Source organism: Hemicordylus capensis, chromosome 5 (assembly GCF_027244095.1).
Source record: "Hemicordylus capensis ecotype Gifberg chromosome 5, rHemCap1.1.pri, whole genome shotgun sequence".
Classification (NCBI taxonomy): domain Eukaryota; kingdom Metazoa; phylum Chordata; class Lepidosauria; order Squamata; family Cordylidae; genus Hemicordylus; species Hemicordylus capensis.
The window spans coordinates 217641546-217652556 of record NC_069661.1 but is presented as its reverse complement, the minus strand read 5'-3'; the positions used below and the strand labels follow the sequence as shown (position 1 = coordinate 217652556).

At 44.8% G+C, this 11011-nt stretch overlaps 1 protein-coding gene across 1 annotated transcript in view; it reads left to right on the top strand.

Annotated features, from left to right (window-relative positions):
* Window positions 1-69: 69 nt before the first annotated feature.
* Window positions 70-11011, top strand: part of MAFF (MAF bZIP transcription factor F) — a 37975-nt gene continuing 27033 nt past the window's right edge. The window contains exon 1 of the mRNA XM_053254826.1: window positions 70-339. The gene's annotated coding sequence lies outside the window, so the exon portion shown is untranslated. The remainder of the gene's footprint in view (window positions 340-11011) is intronic.

The window sequence follows — 11011 nt, the reverse complement described above, 5'->3', positions numbered from 1 at the left end:
AGTGCCCAGTACCAAGATGGCAGCTTCCTTTCACCTCTCTCTGCCTTTGCCCTTCACTAAGATGGGGAGGGAGGGGAAAGAATGATGTCATCGCATGACTGTGTTTTTATGAATGAAAAGAATCCTGTGAGTGAGTAATTCCAGGAAACTCATATTACAACTCAGCAGATCACAGCGCAGAGCCTAGCTCAGCCATTCTCCTCGGAAAACAACAACTTCATTTACAGAAACAAACAAGGTGATCTGAAAGCAAAATAAGCAAGAGGAAGGGGCTCTTTGAGGACATCAAGAGAAGGAGAAGGACAACAGACAAAGCCTGATTCGGTGGGGTGCTGTGAAGTAAGTGGAGCCTCGGTTTGTAACTGTGTAGTAGGGAAACTTACCGACGTCAGAGAACGAAGGACGAGGGTGTTTCTGTTTCTGGGTGGTGGTGCGTCTTTTCAGTGTCGGCTTTTAATGCCTTCCCTACAGGGCGAGGAGCAGAGAAACTGAAAATGTGATAGGAAACAGTGTTTATGGCTCTCATAGGGAGTTGGCGTGTGCATTTTGTGAGGAGTTAGTGTTGATTTTCTTCAGGGAGAGACAAGAATGCTTATTAGGATGAGTTGGGTTTTTTTTTTTTTAAAAAAAATTAAAGGTTTATTTAGAGACGTTGTTGTTGTTGTTGTGGGGAAGGGATCTTCAGAAATGATCCAGACCCAAGAGTGAAGAAAGCAAAACGTGCTCTGTTTTGCCTTCGGTTCACGCAGATCCAGTTACGAGGGAGCCGAGACAGCTGCAAAAGGCAGGAAATCACTCAATAACATAGGAGTTACTCATGGCTCATGTTAACCATGTGTATGCACGTGCTGAGGCCTTGGTCATGTGCGGTAATCTGACTATGGAGGACCCAGATGGCGGCTGTGATTTGAGGGCTGGGTTGGGGCGAGGGTGGTCATGAGGATCCAGACAAACCGACGTTTACTTGTCCCAAACCCGCCCCCACCCCCCGGTTATAAAGGGCCAGTTCTCTGTTCCAAGGCATGGCGGTGTTCTGTCTTCTGAAGTACTATGCGAAAAGGGATTTCCTACGCCATAAGCGGGGCTGGAAGCTTGATGACAGAGGGCAAGGGATGGTCAGAGACAGTTTGGCTGAGCCGGAGGGTGGGGGGAGTGGTGTAACCAAAGTTTTAGTAACCTCTTATAGGAGAGATTCCAGGTTGTGTTAAAAACAGACACACTGGAGAATAGTCTGGAGCTGTTTGGCATATGACATTTTCTCTGGGCACGGAAGGAAACTTGCTGGGTGGGTGGGTTTCTCCCATGTCTGGGATCAGGAAGGAATCTGTCCTGGACCAAACTGGCTAGAGGTCAAGTGGGTGGGTCAGTTTGTTCCTGTGTAGTGTTTGGCATGATTTGCCAGAATTACCGAGAGGCACTACTTGCTCTCTGTTGTTGTTTATATAATGCCATCCTTGTATGTGGTGTTTTGCAAAAGATGAGAAGATAGGTCCCTGCCCTGCTGGGCTTACAATCTGTATATAGACACAAGGGAGATGGTTGAGGAAAGGGAGGTAGGAGTCACCTGGGGGAAGAACGTAGTGCTCCTGTTTGGCTTGGTGTGTTTCTTTAGGGAATATACTACAGCTTTGGTTTTTCTATATTGTGTGATGTACAGTGGCTGACAATTTATTTATAAAATCACCATTCAATAAAAGTATCAAATGGGCAGAACTAAAATTGGTCAAACTTTGAGGAACACCTAAACCAAAGGCACAACAGAATAACAGAGTCTTCATCCATGCTTTTAAAAACACCAGAGTAGGCATCATGAAGACATCCTTGGGAAGGATGCTCCACAGAGGCATGGTGTTCTTAAGGCCCTAGATCTGATTCCCACCCACCCTTCAAAGGGTGTTAGGGACCCAGAGAAGGACCTCTGAAACTGGTCTAAGTAGTACCTATTCACGGCGCATCGATCTCAAACAGAAATCTACACTATGGGCGTGTTGATCTGATTTGTGAGTGCTGGTGTGGAAAATGCCCTGCCTTTTGGGCAGGTGGTAAGACCAGCTTGTGTTTTTAATTCCTTCCAGTTGTGTGAGAAATGAAGGCATCGGTTTTATTCCCTGGAGTTTGATGCCTTGCAAAAAGGGACCTGCTTCTAGAATAGTGGGATCAGAACGATATCTGGTTATCCTAGATGTTGTTGGAGCCCTGCGTATGACAGCATGATAGGAGTCAGTTCTGTATAATTTGATTATTTAGTACTGCTACTAGTGGTAATTACTGTGTGAGGCTATTTATTTATTTCTGAATATTCTGTCACATGGATTTAAAGGAAAATTACTTAATCCAAGGGGAGTGGAACTGGGCAGGGATCAAAGATACTGCTATGTTCAGTTGTAGGCAAAACATAAAGGCAGAGAACTTGTTAAGCTGTAATCCTATACACACTTACTTGAGAGTAATCCTATTGACATGGACTTCTCAATTGACATGTGCGAGATTGCACTGCAAGATCATTTTTAAAAAGTGATCAACTGTAAACATAATGACTGCATATGTATAAAATGGAAAGTGATATTTCCTGCTTTTTATATCAAATATTTGCATCAGGATACCTGGACAGTATCAAAAATGTAAATGGATATATGAACACTCATTATATGAGGATATATTTCTAAGGTGCAATTAGGTTTTGTGGTTTTCACAGACATTTTTGCCACATACACTCCCCGCCTGCCCCCCCAGCACAATCTTTAGCCTGTTCTGGACTATCTTTGATGCATGTTTACAGCTTCTCAGGAATGCAAGTCTATAACTAGTGATTTGTTTCACTGTCTAGTTATTGCTCTGATTAGAAAATTCTTTCATTTAAGGCCACATTTAGTAACAGCTTCCATACACAGAGACATTTGGTGCTGCTCAGTAATTTTTGATGATCTGTGTGCTATACTGTAGTGAGTTTCTAAAAGTGTGGCTGGAAGGGAGACCAGCTGACTAGGCAGGGAGAAGTAGTAGTCAGAGGTGGCTGTGATTGATCTGAAACAATGGGGAGATATATATCAATACTTAAACGAGAAAAGAAGGAACAGGGCAAGTCCTTGTGCCCAAAGGGACTTATAACCTAAATCAGGACTGCACAACTTTGGCCCTCCTGCAGATGTTGGACTACAACTTCCATAATCCCTGACTACTGGCCACTGTGGCTACAGATGATGGGAGCTGAAGTCTTAAAACAGCTGATGATGGGCTGGAATTATGCCACCCTGATCTAAATCTTGACAGTGGGGGAGACAACAATCCGTGAAATAAGTGAAGTGAAGCAACAGGTATAGTAGGTAGGATTTAGGAACAGGAACATAGGAAGCTGCCATATACTGAGTCAGACCATTGGTCTATCTAGCTCAGTAATGTCTTCACAGACTGGCAGCAGCTTCTCCAAGGTTGCAAGCAGGAATCTCTCTCAGCCCTATCTTGGAGAAGCCTGAGAGGGAACTTGGAACTAGATGCTCTTCCCAGAGCAGGGGAAATATCTTACAGTGCTCTGACTTCTAGTCTCCCTTTTGTATGCAACCAGGGCAGACCCTGCTTAGCTAAGGGACAAGTCATGCTTGCTACCACAAGACCAGCTCTCCTCTCAATGGTCTATAATCTATGGATTTGTATCCATATTCAGTAGGGGTAGAATATAATGTGTTTAATTCACCATTGTGTATTGTGGTGTTTTTGTTGAGAATACTTGGCTTGCTAAGCTACCACACTTCCTCTATTTGCATAACTGTAAACTCTTACAGCTATGATAATTCATAACTTGTACAGGTGCTGTAACGCATCCAAGGAACACTGTACCTATTGTTTTTCTTATCATAATGTGAGCGAGGAGAGCAGGACCTTGATCCTAAAGGCATGGCTTGACCTTGATCCTAAAGGCATGGCTTAGATCAGGGGTGCATAACTAAAATGTCCTGGTGGGCCGGAAACGACCATGACTTGGTGTACAGGGGCCAAGGACGACTTTCAGCACATTAATTACACGAAAATTAGCAAGGGAGCAGAAGGTTGGAGTCGGCGGTGGGGAGGAAGGGGGATGAGGGATGGTGCTAGTGGGCTTTGATATAGGGGCAGGACCAGCAAGATGGGTGAGGAACATCTGGTCTCAAGTGGACAAATGCATTGAGCTGCTTCTGCTTGTCACATGTCAAGCCAAGTGCTCTTCATGGCTCCTGCTGTTGCTGCAGGAATTTCCTTCCCATGGGCCAGCAAAAAAGTCCCTGCAAAAAATGTCACCTTAAGTGGTACAGTGGGGAAATGCTTGACTAACAAGCAGAAGGTTGCCAGTTGGTATCCCCGCTGGTACCATGGCGAGGGCCCTTGTGTGAGCAATATAGGAAGATGCTGAAAGGCATCATCTCATACTGCGCAGGAGGAGGCAATGGTAAACCCCTCCTGTATTCTACCAAAAGCAAACCACAGGGCTCTGTGGGTGCCAGGAGTTGAAATCGACTTGATGGCACACTTTACCTTTGCATGTTAAAGACACATGTAATGTCTATTTTCTTACATGCTTAGTTGGTACTTCCTCCAAGGAACATAGGGTGGTGAATATGGTTCTTTTTCCCTCTCCTCATTTCATCCTCCTAACACTGTGAAGTAGATTAGTCTGAGAGAAGATAACTGATCTAAGATCAGCTAGTGAATCTCATGGCTGAGTGGGGGTTTGATGCAGGGTCTCCCTGGTGTTAGACTGACACTCTAATCACTATACCGCATTGGCTGTATGCCACACTGGCACAGGATTTTGTAGTGGGACCAGGTTGTAAATAGCCTCGCCACGCTCACTCCAAATATACCTATTCCTCTCCAGAGGTGAGCTCTGCTGGTGGGTGGAGTTTCAGGCAAAAACTGGCTGTGTGTGGTGCTGATCGGCTCTCTCTGATGTCCTCAAGAACCACAAGTGCATTCCGGCACTTTAAAAAAAATGCTTATTTTTAAGGAGAAAATTAAGAGAATGAAGGCACAAAATACATGAATATTCAGGTGGTGCGTCGAAAAATGTTTAGAAGTGGACATTCTGTCTGAAGCACAGTGGACACATTTATCACTTGAGTGAAGAAGCTGGAAGGAAAATGAGATTGTCTCTTGGTGAGGGCCCTTGTGTGAGCTCCGTTGTGGCTGTATTACATATATTACATTATAAAATGTAAAGACTCTTCACCTTGTGAGTCTCTATCATTTCACATGACTATTATTCTGTTCAGTCTCACATGAATGTTGAGTTGGAATTAAGCTTGCCAAATAGTGTTTCCTGCCAAAGGAAGGGAAATTACAAGGGGTAAGATCTTGTCTGCTCCATTCCACCCGCTGCAGGCTATGCATTCGCATATTAATTCTTCTCCAGTATTGAGAACCATGTCTGGTCACCAGCCATATGAGTTTGCCTCAGCTGAACACACTTTGAACACACTTAAAAGAGACAGCCAACTCTCTTTTTTGTTAGTGGAACTTCCTTCTTGCAGATGCTTGTATTCACCATCTCTGCATTTCCTATTCCTACTGAACAAAAGTGGATAAGTTTGGGTGGTGTGTAGGGAAGGGAAGGCTAATTTTTGTATGGTCTAGGCTAGGTCAGCCACCTAATGGCACAGTGGGGAAGCAACTTGCCTAGGGAGCAAGAGGCTGTCAGTTCGAATCCCTGCTGGTATGTTTCCGAGACTATGGGGAAACACCTGTATCGGGCAGCAGCGATATAGGAAGATGCTGAAAGGCATCCTCTCATAGTGTGTGGGAGGAGGCAATGGTAAACCCCTCCTGTATTCTACCAAGAAAACCGCAGGGCTCTGTGGTCGCCAGGAGTCAACACCGACTCGAGGGCCCAATCTTTCCTTTTTCCTAGGCTAGGTCAGGGCTGCACAATTTTGGCCTTCTGCAGACATTAGCCTACAACTTCTATAATACCTGATTATTGGCTACTGTGGGTGCGGATGGTGGGAGTTGTGGTCCAAAGTTGTGCAGCCCTGATTTAGGGTTTGGGGCCATCCAAATTCCCTCCTTTGAAGGCCAAACATGTAAATGGGCAAAAAATGTGTCTAATTAACATTTGGTCAGCTTCACTCGGATGACTTCATTCAGAGAACAGAAATGAAGTGGATATTAACCATTTCCTACAACAAGTGTAGCAGCCACCAACATATGGTGCAGCGGAGAAATAACTTGCCTAGAGAGCAAGAGGTTGCCGGTTCGAATCCCTGCTGGTATGTTTCTCACACTATGGGAAACACCTATATCGGGCATTAGTGATACAGGAAAATGCTGAAAGGCATCATCTCATACTGCATGGGAGGAAGAAATGGTAAATCCCTCCTGTATTCTACCAAGAAAACCACATGACTCTTTGGTTGCCAGGAGTCGACACCGACTCGACGGCACAACTTTACAACCTATGAGCCCTACAATATCAAAATCACATGATTAACTTATTCAAGTTGCACAGAGGTTTGCTCAGTGGATCATAAAATGTGTGTCTTTTGATCCATCGGTTGTAAACTGTGTAATATCATTTGTTTACCTGGGGAAACATGCAATCGTGTGTGGTGACCCCCAGACTCCTAAATTCAGGATTCCTATCAAGTAGCTGGTTTCACCAACTGAAAGTCTGCATATGGGTTATGCCAAACAAAGATCATGTTTGCAACAGATCAAGGTCATGTTAGCAAGGGATGTGCATGAACCGAGGTTCCTGCACAGGTTTGGCACCGAACCAGTTTGGACCAAGTCCAAACCGGATCGGCTTGGCAGAGAGGGGAGTGGTGAGCAGGACCTTTACATAAAAGGAGAGCAGGCCCTTACCTGCTCTCTGTCGCCACATGCAGTTTCCTGCTGCGGCACTTGTCCCAAGTACCCGTGCGCGGCGCCAGCAGACACATGGCATCCACACGTGGGTGGGCACCGTGGGTGTGGTCAGCAACACCATGCTGACCACAGAAATGGCACCTGCACTTTCGCGGATGCCATGTGTGTGCTGGCGCCGTGCAAATATTTGGGACAAGTGCTGCCACAGCAGGAAGCTGCATGTGGCTGCTGAGAGCAGGTAAGGGCCTCCTTTCCTTTTATTTAAAGATCTCACTCACTGCTGCCCTCCCTGTGGCACCAAACCTGTACATGGACCTTGGTTTGTGCACATCCCTAGTATATGGATATTACAAACAGATCCGTATATGACACAAGCAGGGTATGCTTGGGTTTGGATAACTTCATGGAGGAGAGGCCTATCAATGGCTACTAGTCAGGGGACTATAGGCCACCTCCAGCCTCAAAGGCAGGATGCCTCTGAGTACTATTTGCAGGGGAGTAATAGCAGGAGAGAGGGCATGCCCCCAACTCCTGCCTGGAGGCTTCCAGAGGCATCTGGTGGGCCACTGTGCGAAACAGGATGCTGGACTAGATGGGCCTTGGGCCTGATCCAGCAGGGCTGTTCTTATGTTCATATTCCCACCTTGCTGCTGTTGCTACTTCTCTTCTTCTATGGTCTTCTCAGGAGCCGAGTCTCCTCTTCTTGCCTATGTTGTTCTGCCAAGTGCCCGGCATATTGATGCATATTGAAAAATATTTGTATCCTGCCCCTCTCCACAAATGTCAGAAAGGCAGCTAGCAGCAATCAATTGCCCCTGCTAACTGGGCAAAGAGGCACCTTTTAAAGTGATATTGCTCTTATATTTAGCAGTGGGGGAAGCAACTGGTCCTCTTCAGCCTGGCATAGCATTCCTCAAAGTGGCTATTGCTGAGGTCCAGCATTCTCTCTAATCCCCCCCCAATCTGTGTCCGGAATGAGCGGCAGTATCAAGGCAGTGTGCATGCACATGCATTCAGAGTGGGGCCTTCCTGATTCAGCCTGGGCGGGATCTAAAATTGACTGAGTGGACATCAAAAATGCACTCTGAAACGCACTTTCTAATGAAATTAGAGTTCCCTCTTCACAGAAGGTATTTAAGAAGGACCTAAAAACATACCCGTTTAGCCAGGCTTTCGGTTTATAGTTTTAAAGCTCCAGGTTCTAGAGTTTTAATCTGTATTCTTAAATGGTTTTAATCATGTTTATGTTTTGATGGTTTTTAGATCGTGAACTGTCCAGGGACTTTTTTGTATAGGGCGGTATAGAAATGTACTAAATAAATAAATAGGTGAGCATGCGCACGCCTTAGAGGGAACACTGCTAAGATCTTCCTCATGCTTATTTTTTTAACTGTGAGACTTTTCGAGACAGAGAACCACCTTCTCAAAAAGATTTTTGCTATGCAATCTGCTCTTTGAGAGCTTTTGCTGAAAAGTGGTATATAAGTATTATAGATTATACTTATAAAATAATAAATTAACAACAGTCAAGCAGCTTTAACATCAAGAGCCAAGTAGGGAGGGAAGGCAGAAAACAGAGGAGCAAAATTTTAAAAGTGTTTGGAAAGGTCTGCTAAAAGAGGAAGGTGCTAAATTTACATAGAAAAACAGGCAAGGGAGGGCGCCAAGTGGATTTTGCATGGCAGGAAGTTCCACAAAGTGGGAGCCACCAATGAGAAGGCCCTTGCATGTATCGCCACTAATGAGAAGGCCCTCGCATGTGTCGCCACCAATCAACCTCCAGCAGGAGGAGATTCTCCCTAAAAGGCCTTATGGGCCAGGGCGCTTTCCAGATTACACACTAAATGGGTAAAATGCTTAGACTTGGCAGGATCATATTGGAAACGATACCCAGAATCCGAAACTTCTACAGTGGGAAAATACAGCTATTATTCTGCAATGGACTTGCAACATTGTAGCACTATCACAAAGATAAAATCCGGGATACGGCATCGGAAATCTGAACAGCACCTTGCTGTCAGCGCAGGGACTGCAGTGTCACAACTCAGGAAGTGCAGAAGCACACTTTAGTGCTCATCCATGGTGACACCGTTGTAAGGTTTAATCTGGAAAACACCCAGGCAGGTTGTGATAGGAGGCAACACTTCAGAGACTGTCTTGTTTTCAATTATTATAACACTTTCCCTCTTTAATAACAGTCTCAGGCCATGATGTGCACAATAAAGGGAGATACCATCTTCCCCCAGTTTTTAATACCTTTCACCCTCTCAGTCCATGATGCGTAGAATACATGGAGACACACATTCTAATGGGGGAGTGGGGCAGGAAGAGGCAAGAGTGTGCATCCTCCCAGCTGGAGGAGGAAGGTGCAGACTCCAACCTGTAGACGCTAGAAATCAAACCTAGGCCCTTCTAGCTGCCTGCTCTGCCAATCACCTGCTGGCAACCGAGTCGAGCTAGGAGGGCAGGTCTGCCTGCCAGGCAAGCTGACAGGCAGAAGACAAAGTCCAGCTGGGAGACGAGAGAGCTCTTCCCTCGGCTACTAATGTAGTAGCAGTAATAATATGCAGCCAGGATGCCACTGAACTACCGTAGACTGAGTGTGCATCATACATGAGTGTGTTCTAAAATTGGAAAGAGATAGTAGTTCACAAACACTCTTCCTGCCACAAGGTGATTTGGTGATTTCTCACAGTGGTGACTTGTGAGACCCAAGCTTGGAAATGAATTCAACGTGTTTTGGGTTGCCTTCACCATCACTGCCCTGACATGTAGAATACATGACTGTCGATGGCCATTGGTATTCCCGTAACAGGGATTCCCAGATGTTGTTAACTATCACTCCCATAATCCTCAGCGGCAGTGGCATTTGGTTAGGGATGATGGGAGTTGTAGTCAACAACATTTGGGCATCCCCATCACAGGGATCACTGGCTGGCAGTCATCTGTCGATAGTTGAATGTGTGAGCTGTCAGAGTATAAGGTCTCATTGCTTCATCATGAAGAAGCTTCTCCCCTTGAGCTGTTTTAAGCATTTGATACTGCACGTCAGAGTTTGGCCGTGCCCAGAGATGCCTACATACCCAAATATATGCCACCCTTGCTTTCATAAGTGCACACACAGCATTAATATCTGCTAGCTCTGAAGTAGCAACTCTCCAGTGAAATAATTAAGCTTCATTAGATGGCAGAATTGGCGTACATTTGTATTACCTCACTGAAATCATCAGAGTAGCACTAATTTATGCCAGTAGCACTGACTCCAAGACTTGAGCTAAATAAAAAGGCTATCCCCCTGCTTGCTGCCCTGGGAACTGAATGAGTAACTTCCAAATGTAAAGACAACAATCTTGGAAGATTTGGCTAGAAAATCTATATCGAGACTGTGACCAGCTCAATGAACAAATTGATTCCTGTTTATTTTTAGATGTTTCTCTCCTCCCTTTCCCCTGCAGAAATCGTATGAAACAGGGGTTCCCAACCTGGGGTCTCCAGATGTTGTTGGACTGTAGCTTAGAGGCTTTTCATGTCCCCTGCTAACTGAGCAAAGAGAGGCACCTTTTTAACGTGGTGATTCTCTTTAGCGGGGGAGAGCAACTGGCCCTATCCACCTCCAGCACAGTACCCCTCCAGTGACTGTTGCTGGTATCTGTCTTATGTTTCTTTTTAGATTGTGATCACTTTGGGGATAGGGATCTTTTATTATTATTTCTCTATGTAAACCGCTCTGGAAACTTTTGTTGAAAAGCGATATATAAATATTTGTTGTTGTTTCAGCTTTCCCTTTCAAATAGCAACCCCCTGCTCCACATAAAATAAATAAGGCTTCCAGCTTTCTCAGCTTTTTTACTTGTTTCTTTTTAATTGTTTCTTGGTGTTTTATGGATTTAATGTTTAATTGATTTTAAAGTTTTAAATGTGACAATTATGGAATTTTATTGTATTTTAACTTTTGTATATCGCCTTGAGATGCATTATGGAAGGTGGTATAAAAATTGAACAATCATAAATAAATAAATAAATAAATAAATAAATAAACTCTCATCATCTACGGACACAATGGCCGAATTGGAAACTGAGGCAGTTCTGGAGAGTGGTCAGAATAGGATTGGTTGCCAGTCGGTACTGGGAGTGTCTGGTGTTCCCGATTCCTTATTTCAATACTGTATCCTAATGC